At 33.6% G+C, this 13,235-nt stretch overlaps 1 protein-coding gene across 1 annotated transcript in view; it reads right to left on the minus strand.

Moving 5' to 3' along the window:
• The window catches only part of LOC111513203 (sterol O-acyltransferase 1), a 47,851-nt gene that overhangs the window by 18,546 nt on the left and 16,070 nt on the right, over positions 1–13,235 (minus strand). The gene's annotated exons all lie outside the window — the stretch shown is intronic.

Here is a 13,235-nt window from a genome sequence, read left to right on the forward strand (position 1 = left end):
CATGTAAATAGAGTTTCCCAGAATATGTTCCAGCCCTTAGGTTCAAACTTTTCGGTTGATGAGGCAATGGAGCCATACTATGGCCATCACAGCATGAAGCAATTCATCAAGGGCAAGCCGATAAGACATGGCTTCAAATTCTGGTGCCTAACAACTTCTGAAGGATATCTCTTGATTGAAGGTGATTGACAATGTTTCGTGATGAATTTCACTAGTTCGGACTTCCATTGTCTATTATATAAAATGATTTGAAATCCCTGAAACAAGTAAAAAAGAATAATTAAAAAAAAAGAATAGTTGAAAATAACAATTATATTAAGCAACAACAACAACCTGAAATGAAATGATAGTAAAATAACCTACAAGTAAAAATATAATAATTGAATAAATAAAAATTAAAGGAATGCAAAAAGAAAATAATAAAAATAAAAAGTGTAGAGATTCCAAGTCACGTTAGTTCACGACGTTTCGATTGTTGGTATCTACAATCGTCTTCGGGTGATGACTGGACTGATTCCTCCGAGAGATGACTATTTTATAGGTCGTTGAAATACTTTCACTTTCTCTACTTTCCATTTTCCGCTTCACTGATTCCGTGAGAGATGACCGATTTGGCGGGAGTTGGTCATTTCTCGTTTGATGATGGGTTTCCATATGTTTCGTATATCTACGCTGGCCTGGCTGAATACGTTGTTGGACAACATGTATGCGGCTTCCTTAAATTTCTCTTTCTCGATATCTCTTGAAATTCAATCCTTATTGTGGGGCTGGAGAAAAGCTTCAGGGCAAAACCTTGGGATCTAGTGTCTGCGAGAATCTATGTTTGAACTACCTTCCAGAGCAAAGTACTATATACATTGATAATTATTTCACTTCTTTGCCATTATTACATACTTTCAGAGGATATAACTTGAATTGTATTGGAACAATCAGATCAGACAGGATAGAAAAGGCACCACCCAGAGACCTCAAAAAAGAAAAGCGAGGATCAACACATGCTATTACCGATACAGCGAACAACATAACACTTATACGTTGGAATGACAATAACCAGGTAACAATCGCAACGAACATTGTGGATTCAGAAACGTGTCTATCAAAAGGGGCCTGCAACCGTTGGTCTAAAAAGGAAAGAGCTCCAGTGCAAGTGGAACAGCCATCATTGATAAATTCATACAACCATGGCATGGGTGGGGTGGATATTTTTGATGGTCAACGAGGACTATATCGAATAAGAATAGGATCCAGAAAATGGTACTGGCCTCACATTAGATTTTGTTTGAATGGCTCCATTGTAAATATGTGGATGCTCTACAGATATGTGGACAGAAAAATATCTCTTCTGCAGTTTATACGACGCGTTGTACTTGCCATTCTTACGGGTCCTGAATATCGTCATGGGCCAAATCCAAAAACTCCAAAAGCTGTTTTGAATGAAGTGAGATATGACAGAATAGAGCATATCGTTGATAAGATTGAAACGCAACGTCGTTGTGGTTTTTGCGGAAAATGTGCAAAATTCATCTGTATCAAATGTAATATTGCTCTACATCCTGCCCAATGCTTCAGAAATTATCATGTGAATTTTCTACATTCAGCCTTGTTTTCCTTTGTATAAGAAATATTCTTCATATGATTTTGAATAAAGAATAATTCCTGTTTTTTCTTCATAAGTAGTACTCATCACTTCCCAACGTATGATATATCATACTTAAAAAAAAAGCACTTCCTCGATGAGACAATGAAAGATATATGTTGCAACCAGATTTTTATACTTAAAACAGTAATAACTAACGATTTTTTGAATATTTGAGAAAAAAAATTAGCTGGGTTCTAATGGGTTGATATATAGTGTGTGTTCACATCGAGGCTGTTGAGTATACTAATTCTGCAACGTTGTCAGACTGTTCTCAAAGTATATATTTCTACATACATTACAGTAATTCATATGCTTTTTCTTTACAGAAAATGAGGATGTGACTGAACTAATGGTCTAGCACAACTTGATAACTGTACAACTATAAAGAAAGAAAACAAAACAATTTGTTTAGTAGTTCATGCACAATCAGTGAAATCGACTATGCTGAGCAATAAAATGATAGAAATAAAGCACAGTTGAAAAAAAGGCTTATCTGTTTCGTCGGTAGAAATAAAGCACAGTTAAAAAAAGCTTATATGTTTCGTCGGTGTCTCCGTGGAGTCCTGATCCACTTCATGAGAGTCTCCTAAGAGTTGGGATGTTTAAATATCACTCGTGCATTGGGTCAATCAAAGCAGAAGCAAATCCCTCAACCAATGAAGTCTTATGATAGATTCCAAATCACTATCATTAAGCAGGAAGAAATGAGAAGCCAGGTTTAGCACTATCTCCACTACTCTACTACTTGATATACAAAGCAAAACAAATCAAGGATAATAAAAGAAGAGAACGGGCCTGAAAACAATAAATACATTCAGTACTTATGACATTCTATTTTAGTGAATGTTCAACTGAGGAAGGTAACATACCCTGTGTTATATATTATAATCATGTAAGGTAAGCTGAAAAGTACCGAACCTTCAGTATTTAGAAAACATTAGAATACGGGTTTGGAGAACTGTCGGTTTACTGTCAAATAGGAATGAAGTTGTAATGTCAGATAATTCTTTGTAATAAAGTTTGATCTGAAAGTAGTTGGTCTGTATCCGAAAATACATAACATAATTGGCGACGAGGATAAACTGGTCAATAGTCTGAAGCTGAGTCAAGTCGAACTATAAAAATGTCTTTGGTGAGATCAATTGAACCTTTCAAACCTGGAGAGTCGGAAATATCTAGCTATATCGAGAGAATGGAGCAGTTATTTTTGTGTAATAATATGGAAGAAGAGAAGAAAGTACCTCTATTTCTCACTTTGGTTGGTGGAGAGGCTTACAGTGTTATCAAAGATCTAATTTCACCAGAATTACCCAGTTCTAGGACATATGTGCAGCTCAAAAATGTCCTCCTAGCACATTATTGCCCAAAAAAGCTGATTATTGCTGAACGGTACCAGTTCTATATATGTACTTAAGAGTCTTCTAAAGATATGAATGCGTTCATAATCAAATTGAAAAAATTATCTAAACATTGTCAGTTTGGACAATTCTTAGATGATGCGCTTCGGGATAAGTTAGTCTGCGGCCTCAAATCAGAAAACGTCAAGAAAAAATTATTATCTGAGGAAAATTTGACATTCAGTAAAGCCTGTCAGATAGCTCAAAGTATGGAACTGGCTGAAAACAAAGCCAAAATCATGGGAATTGATTTGGTGAATAAAGTTGAAACTCAAAGTCATTTTAGGTCAAGATTCAAACAGTCAAGTTCAAGTCCAGTCAGTAGTGGTTCATCGCAGTCAATGAATATGAAGTGAAAACGATGTTTGCGATTACATATGAATAATTCAAAATGTCCTGCAACGCAATGGAAATGTTTTTCTTGTAATACCATAGGACATACGTCAAAATCCCCCATGTGCAAGAATCGTGTCCATTTTGTAGAAGAATTCGAAGGTGATTTTGAAGATCAAAACCTGAAGGCAAAGCAAGAAAACTCAGATAACGCAGAGGAAGAAGTATTTTATTCCATAATCAAAGGCATTGAAGAAGTTCATGAGTCGAGTAATGGTAAAACTAGTCCGGTCATGATTAAACTTTCAGTTGAAGGAAAAATTATTGAATTTGAATTAGATACAGGTTCTGATAGTTCTATTGTTTCTATGAAACTGTTCAAAAAGTTTTTTCCTACAGTTGAATTAGTTAAAGACAATGTGAATCTTAAAACATTATTTGGTCAAGTGATTTGGTTTTCGAAGCTACCGTTGATGTCAAATGTATGAAAAATGGGTGCAGTAAGAGTCTAGAATTGAAAGTGATTGATTTTGAGTCTGGTGTTTCGTTGTTAGGAAGATCATGGTTGAATGTTCTGATGCCTAACTGGCGAGAAAAGTTTGAATGTCATGATACAATGATGGTAAATAATAATGTTTGTAGCAATGAAGTGGAAGATTTTATAAAGGTATAGAAGAATGAGTATGAGAATGTGTTCAATCAAAATGAATGTATAAAAGGATTCATAGCGAATGTAAAGGTGAGAGATAACGTGACGCCAAAATTCTGTAAACCATACCGTATGCCCTGAAAGATAGAGTACGAGAGGAAATTGAAAATTTAGTCAAAGAAGGAATTTTACAACCAGTTGAAATGTCTGAATGGGCTAGTCCGATAGTGGTGGTTCCTAAACCTAATGGCAAAATCAGGATTTGTGGAGATTTTAAATCTACCATCAATCCAGTCATCGAAAACCAGTATTATCCTTTACCCACAGCTGAGGAAATATTTGCTTCATTGTCTGGGGGAAAATTGTTCTCAGTTGTGGATTTGAAAAATGCATATTTCCAAATTGAGGTTAGCGATGAAAGCAAAAGGTTGTTAACGATAAATACTCCTTCTGGTTTATTCTCATATACACGACTTGCATTTGGTGTTAAATCTGCACCGCATATATTTCAATCGGTAATAGAACAAATTCTGAAGAATATATCTGGGGTGCATTGTTATTTAGATGATTGCCTTATAACCGCAGAAAATCATCAGGAAATGGAGAATAGATTAAAACTTGTGTTCGATAGGTTCAAAAAATATAATGTTCGTATCAATTTAGATAAAAGTAATTTCTTTCTGAAAAAGGTTACATTTTTAGGTCACATGATTTCAGAAAAGGGAACTGAACCTACTGATCAAAAAATTAAAGCTATTTTGGAAGCTCCCAAACCAGAAAATGTTCAACAGTTACAATCATATTTAGGGTTGTTGCATTATTATTCAAATTTTATACCAAAGTTATCACAGAAATTATTACCTCTTTATAAACTACTGCAGAAAGGCGTTTCATGGTATTGGAATCGGGAAATTAATACATGTTTCGAGACCAGTAAAAAATTCTTATTGGGCTCGAACATTTTAATGGCTTTCAATCCTATATATCCAATTACATTGACTTGTGATGCGTCCCCATATGGAATAGGCTCTATATTAGCTCATGTACTACCTGATGGGAGTGAAAGACCAGTAATGTATGTTTCTGCTACACTTTCGTCGGCAGAGAAAAATTATAGTCAGTTAGAAAAAGAAGCACTTAGTATAATCCATGGTGTAAAAAAGTTTCATAATTATTTATATGGCAGAAAATTCACATTAATCAATGATCATAAACCTTACAGTATTTACTCTCACCTTCCAAACCATTACCCCCTTTGGCTGCTGCCAGAGTACAACGCTGGGCAGTTATACTTTCGGGGTATGATTATGAAATCAAACATAAGGAAGGTAAAAAATTGCCGCATGTAGATGCACTTTCTAGGCTCCCACTCAAATCTGAGAGTAGTGGAGAGACTATAAAATATTTTTCAATAGTAAAAGAGTTGCCAATATCATTCAGAGATATTGCTAAAGAAACTCTGAAAAACAATACACTCAGATCAGTTAAAGATTTCATTTTATATGGTTGGCCAATATCAAATAAAAATACAGATTTATTACCTTATTTCAGAATACGAGAATACCTTAATTTAGATCAAGGATGTATCACCTACAATAATAGAGTTTTAATACCAAAACATTTACAACAAAGAGTTTTGTATTTACTCCATGATCAACACCCTGGAGTTGTTAAAATGAAAATGTTAGCTCGACAATATGTTTATTGGAACAACTTGAACAGAGATATTGAAGATTTAGTAAAACAGTGTGAATGTTGTCAATTGAATGCAACAAATGTTCCTGAAGCCCCCCTTACTTCTTGGTCATGGTGTACACGTAAATGGCAAAGATTACATTTGGATTTGGCAAAAAAGAATGACATTAATTTTCTTATTCTCATAGATGCACACAGTAAATGGATAGATGCTTGGATACTCAGATCTACTAATGCATCAAATATAAGATCATGTTTAAGGCAATCTTTTTCGGTTTTCGGTCTACCCGATGAAATTCATACAGACAATGGACCTCCATTCAGCTCGGAAGATTTTATTTTATTCTGTACATCTAATGGAGTCAAAGTTTTGAAATCTCCTCCTTTGCATCCATCTTCAAATGGTATAACTGAAAGATGTATTCAGACTTTCAAGAATAATTTTTTGAAACAACTCTATGATGATAAAACTAATTGTCTGACAAATCAAGAAAAACTTGACAATTTTCTTTACTTCTATAGGAATATTCCACACAGTGTTACTCAGTTATCACCTGCTGAATTGATGCTTAAACAAAAACCTAAAACAAAATTATCTAAACCGAATTTGAATGAATACATTAAAGATAAACAGACATATATCATAGAGAAAAGAAATAAAAATATTCATCCCAATAGATTTAAAGAATTCCAAGAGGATGATGAAGTTTATGTTAAAAATGTACATGGAGAGAGGGATAATTGGTCTAAGGGGATAGTGAAAGTGAGAGTAAGTCCGGTGACGTATATTGTGCTTGTGGGAGATAAACCAAGATATGTTCATATAGATCATCTTCGTAAGGTTTCAACATTATCTGATGATTTTTCATCTATTGAAAACAACTCTTCATATGATGTTGATTCAGAAGATAAATTACTTTCAGAGGGGAGAAGCAAAACTTCCAATTCAGAGAATGAAAATGAGCTGAATGGAGATGAATCTTGTGAGATTGACATACAATGCCCAGATCAGAATGAGAGAGTTTTGGTGAAAAAGAGTCATGACTATGACAATAATGCAGAAAATAGCTTATCTGAAAACCCAACCACTACATTACGTAGATCACTGAGAACTATAAAAAAACCTGACAGCTACATGTTTTAATTTTATTTGAGGGGGAAGATAATGTTATATATCATAATCATGTAAGGTAAGCTGAAAAGTACCAAACCTTCAGTATTTAGAAAACATTAGAATACGGGTTTGGAGAACTGTCGGTTTACTGTCAAATAGGAATGAAGTTGTAATGTCAGATAATTCTTTGTAATAAAGTTTGATCTGAAAGTAGTTGGTCTGTATCCGAAAATACATAACACCCTGGATGTTGTGTGACCTCGAAAGTGATTACGTAGAACTTACGTCGAAGAAGGTTGGAATGTTCAGTACTCCAGAAAATATACCCACAAATGAATGAAGATGGTTAAGATTACCAAAATTATCAATAATTTGGTGTTTTTGAACGAAATTTCCAGAATAAATCCGCAAAATGCGTAAATTGAATATCATCATCAAAATGGAGGACTTCAATTTTTTACATTTTTTTCTTCCCTTTCACATCTATGAAAGTTCTAATTACCTTTTTCTCAAATCAATGATACCAAATGTGGACGAAATTTCAATCATAGAGAAGAATTTCAATACAGACATAAATCAACCTGAATGGATGACAAGTATAGGTTATGTTTTAAAAATTTATTCATTTTGTAATAACTGCTACATTTCTAATGATCCAAGTGACTGAAGAGACCAAGTCTACTGCCAGAGATCGTGAGAGTAGGAAAGTTTGAGAAGAATTGAAATAAAATAAAAAAAAAAAATTAAATAATAATGATTATCTGTAAGGACAGGACCACATATAAAATAGATTTGTTGACAATCCGATTCCTCTATTTATTTTCTCCTTCTTCCCTTCCTTTACAAGTCTGAAATTATTAATATCTAAAAAGGTAAAATAAAACCGTAACAATGAATCAATGTGTTTCTATTATTTTCCAAAGTGACAAAATTTTCATATATGTATCATTAACCACATTTTGGATCAACATCAGTTGGAAGTCGATAAATTAATTCTTTTTTTTTCCCTATGATGATCACAAAAAACGTTTCAAATATATTAACATTTTTGTACTTTTGAATAACTTTGGGATATTTGTTATTTATTTACTGCCTAATCAGTTAAGTGATTTCAAAATAGTAATTCTTGTTTAACATTTTTGAGTTTTCTCTGATTGTGATTCAAAACCCATATATTACAAAAGAAAAGTTTCTTTATTTTGTTATAAGCTTCATTTTGTTATAAGACTCACAGTTTAGGAGTCTTAGTTGAAAAAAATCCGAAAATAAACATACAAATTCCTGTTTTGACATCATTCTCATCTGATGAATAGCCTCTCAGAAACACGAAATTGTCCTTTCATCTGTTTTGTGTCATTTCATTTTCAACTCGAATCTTGATTCTCTGTTTTATATCACCTTGCCAAAAAACAGTTCCCAGTAAACTTTTCTTCCCCATATAGGAAAATAGGATCAGTTGCCAACTGCTCCAGAGCCCATTGAGCTAAAACACGTCGTTGTCTATGATCGTTTACTTTCAGTTCCTGGGTCAGTTGAATTTTGTACTGATGTGGGCCCAAGTCACGACGCAAAATTCGCCAAGTTGTTGTCTGCGAAAGGCCGAGTTCCTATGAGCGACGCGAAATCAACTGCCTCGGACTCTCCTGCACACTCTCACAGACATCGGCTATTTTTCTGTAGATCTTGCGTTTCGTCGACGTACAGGTATCATTCACTGAACCAGTAGTCTTGAATTTATCTCTCAGATTCCGTATAGTCCTCTCGGTAGGATGACAATGGCGACCGTTGGGCGACCAATCGGTCCAAAGCTCATCGTGGTATTAGCCAGAAGAATAGTTGTTTTCTGATAGGTATCAGCCCATTAACCTACAGTGTAACAGTGTAGGAAGTTTAGGCTGGCCTAAACAAATCGTTCTTTTAGTTAATTTGATTTACATTCGCTGAATATATTTATATTTCACAGAATATATGTCATGGTGATTTGGCAAAACAGACGTAATGAATGACGACTGATTTGACAGTGAAATACTCCTGTTTCAAAAGAGAACTGTTGATACCTCACATCTATGATGTGGAAATCATCGACGAGCTTTCCAGAAATTGATAAATCCGCTGTTCCGGAAAATGAATTGAAAACCCAGTAATATTGCCAAAAATGAAAAATGTTCTCTCTTTATTATAGTTTTCAATATCCGATAACACTGCAATATACAATCAAGTGTACAAGTAATTGGTTAAGTACGTGTGTAGGAATATGAAAATAAGGATAGGTCCATATCAAACGATTGGGGTTGATGAAATTTGTATTGTTCAAGTAAAAGATATAGTGCAACTCACCTTCCAACCTCATATCTTCCAACTGATTTCGTTATTTAATATTCACCTCTAATTATATGAAAATGACAGTGGATGGAGACATTCACTACATCTCAGGAAAATTCGTAGAAAAAAGTACAGCTAGATCACCCTGTACATGTATAGAAGCTCACACATACTTTACATGAAAACAAAAATGAAAGAGCGGGAAGTTCAAAATTCAAAATTTGTGCATAAAAACTTTCAATTTCCACAAAATAGACAACCGGCAAAAGATGTCAAATGGTTAATGTCAAATGGAAACAATATGATATCTGTTGGATACAACTGGAAGAGACATCATAAAATTGTTGTTGATATTTAGAAATTATGAAAAGTTTGAAAATCATTGTTGAAAACCGTTTCCCCTATGTTCAAACATAAATTTTTCGTTAGCATCATTTCATACCCGTAACTGGGAAAACGGTTTGCAACAATAATTTCCAAACTTTTCATTATTTCTAAATATCAACAACAATTTTATGATGTCCCTTTCAATTTTATTCAACAGATATCATATTGTTTTCATTTGACATTGATGATGATGATGAATTGAATTGTACCTACGTATTGTAAACAAACAAATAATGTTACAAATAATATTACAAATAATAATTACAAATAATAATTACAAGTTAATAATAGTACAAAATTAATAATAATATATAAATATTTTATATCCCCTTTTATATATTGGGACCTTTCACCTAAGCGCAAATGCGCTTGTGTTGTGATAGGTATCCCTTTTTTTAAAAGGAGATTTTTTATTCTGTCAGACATTTTATATACATTTGATATTTCTGGAGAATGGAGCTTTCAAGTATATGTGTTCAATATAATTTTTCAATAATAAGTTGATTGTAGCGTATAAATGATTTTATAGCAATTTTGTATTTCTTTATGTCTATAATATTCCTGGACTCGGGTGGTAGTAAATTGAAAAGTTTTGGGCCAAAGTAATATACAGATTTCTGTGAATGACTTTTTTTGAATAAAGGTAGATGGATAGACCTTTTTATAACAGATCTGGTCTCTTTTTCAATAGTTGAACTTTGGTAATTTACTTTGTTATGAAATATCCATATTAAAAAGTAAGAGTAGAGACTTCTGATGTTGAATAAGTTGATTTCTTCATACAGCTTTTTTGTGGAAAATAAACGGTCCTTCTTACAAATAATTTTCAGTAATGTGTTTTGCATTATTTGTAAACCTCCTAAATTTTTTTCAAACGTTCCTCCCCATGCTGTAATGCAATACTTAAGAACAGACTCTGCCAGTGCATAATATAAGGTAAGCATGTTCTTACGGGTTAGGATATCTCTCAGGGAGTAAAATTTGTGAATGAGTTGCCTTAGTCTCTTGATCATATACTGCGTATGCTCATCCCATCGTAAATGCTGGTCAATTATGACCCCTAAATATTTAGGTTTAATCGATTTTTCGATCGTAGGACATTGGCAGATATTTTGAGCGCAATTTATTTTATGTATCTTCAAAAACTTTTCATTTGGCTGGTCGCTTTTTGTTAAAGTGATTGTCATGAATTTTGTTTTTCCAACGTTTAGGCTAAGAAGATTATAATCAAGCCATGCTTTCATCTTTTTCATTTGATTTTCCGCTTTTCTGTAGACTCCTTGCCATGAGTCCCCTGAGAAGATAATGACCGTATCGTCAGCGTAGGATATAATATGTCCCTGAAAGTTTTTAATTTTACTAATACTATTTATATATACCAAGAATAGAATAGGTCCTAATACAGTACCCTGTGGTACACCGGCGGTATTTGTTGAGAAATCACTAAGTTCTTCGTTTATCTTCACTCTTTGTGTTCTCTCTGATAGATAGTCTCGAAGTAAATCTAGTGTCAAACCCCGAACTCCATACCTATATAGCTTATGCAAGATAATTTCGTGGGAAACGGTGTCAAAGGCTTTGGCAAGGTCAAGAAAAATGGCTTTGCATCTGTCCGATCTGTCCAGTGCCTCCACGCCGTTCCTCACGAAGTCTAGAACAGCATTTTCCGTATTTGATTTTCTTATGAATCCGTATTGACTATCGGTTAATACATCATTTGCATCGAAAAAGTTGATAAGCCTTCTTTCAAAACTGTGCTCAAAGATTTTTGTGAAAGTATTTATTACAGAGATTGGCCTATAATTGCCCGGTAATCCTCGATCTCCTGCCTTATATACGGGTTTGATAATAGCCTGTTTCCATTGCTTAGGGATTTTTCCTTTTGCATAACATAGGTTTATTAAATATTCCATTGGTTTAGTAATATGCAAATATATGGACTTTACAGTTTGTGTGTTTATTTTATCTGGTCCAGGAGAGCAATTATTTTTTAATTTAGATATATCTATCAGTTCGTTGCATGTTACTGGATTTAAAAAAAGTGTTTTGTTCAAAAAAGTATCCTCCACGAGATCTTCAGATGCAATGTCAGGCTTTTCAATATTTTCCGACATTTTAGCGCCAATGGTTGAGAAAAAATTATTCAAAACGTTTGATTTTTCATGGTTTTCAGCCGGTTGTATATTTTTGAACTTTCCGCTCTTTAATTTTTGTTTCATGTAAAGTATGTGAGCTTTCAGATATGTACAGGGTAATGTAACTACTTCTTTTCACGAATTTTCCTGAGATGTTGTGAATATCTCCATTCACTGTTGTTATCGAGTCATTTCATAACAATGTAGATATTTATGTGCAACATTTTTTTTTATTTTCATTATTCAAATATTACCATATGTTTACAAAAATAATTTGAAGCTTCAATAACTTCTACTTATTATATGCGAACGGTTTCGATAACATATACTATCATCTTCATTACTATACTCTAGTAGCTCTTCAAAAGCTTCTGACAACTCCTCTTCCATATCATCTGTTTCAGTATCACTGTCGTAATTTGAATCAGTAATTAGTTCATTACCACCATTGATATGGAAGTACGCAATCTCTATATAGTCTTTTTCAACTAAAATTACTTATTTAATCCTTTTCTGCCAGTCTTCTTCGGTATAATTGGATACTCTTTCTTCAATCAGCTCTATTACCTTCTTATCAAATTTTGGGAAATTATTTTCAGCCTGATGCTTTGTTTCGATTTTCCCCAAATCAATTTGATGGGATTCAAAAAGGGGGAAAGTCTCAGTATGGCATGTCCATACTTGTCAGTAATACTATCGAAGTCTTATCTTTTTTCAATATATTTTGTCTGTTAAACTTCAAGTAGTTGGTATTTGGTATAGTAATCTTGAAAATACATATTATTATCCATTAAAAAACTATGTATTTCATCTTCCCTCGAATTTTTATTCGATATTTTGATGAGCTGTCGCAAATGATAGAAAGCGTTGTCAAGAACTATTACACTATTAGCATCCAAATTTGGGAACAACGTGTTTTCAAACCATTCCTCGAAAATATTAGCTTCCATGTTCTTATGATAGTCAACATTGCAGTTCTAAAGTTTTTTTCCACATAATTTCAAAGAATTCGGAACCCATCCTTCACTTCCTCCGCAATGCACAATGATTAGTTGCGATACTTTGTCTGCGAGCATGTTAGGCCTACACTTTCTCGAACCATCTGCCCACCCTTCTGTGTCGTAAGTGTCATACCAAGTTTTCTCCAAATAGAAAATTCGCCGTTGTGCTTGTCTATATTTAGTTATTTGTTCTAAATATTTGTTATGAAATTCCACTAGTCTTCTGCTTTCCATAACTGATTGACGTTTGTTTATTATTCTGAATCTGAATCCTAGTTCCATTATTCAATTCTGAAGAATTTCGTCACAGCAGTTCACGTTATGACCGGAAATATCCAATTTTTCCCTGATGATTTCAGTTGTAGGAAATTCATTGCTTTCGTTTCAGTCATATTTTGCTTTTTTTAATGATTTCATTAGATGAACATCTGGAGGTTTTGGTAATACTGTATTACATCACGTCTTGCGTTCATGGGGTTCGTTTTTGACTACTTTAGGTACTGCTGGTAATAGTTTGTTTTCTTGAAATCAAACTTGACCTGTAGATTCTTATGTACATTGAG

The sequence above is a fragment of the Leptinotarsa decemlineata genome, unplaced genomic scaffold (assembly GCF_025532065.1).
Source record: "Leptinotarsa decemlineata unplaced genomic scaffold, Ldec_3_MD MMD2_P_RNA_scaffold_7, whole genome shotgun sequence".
Lineage (NCBI taxonomy): Eukaryota > Metazoa > Arthropoda > Insecta > Coleoptera > Chrysomelidae > Leptinotarsa > Leptinotarsa decemlineata.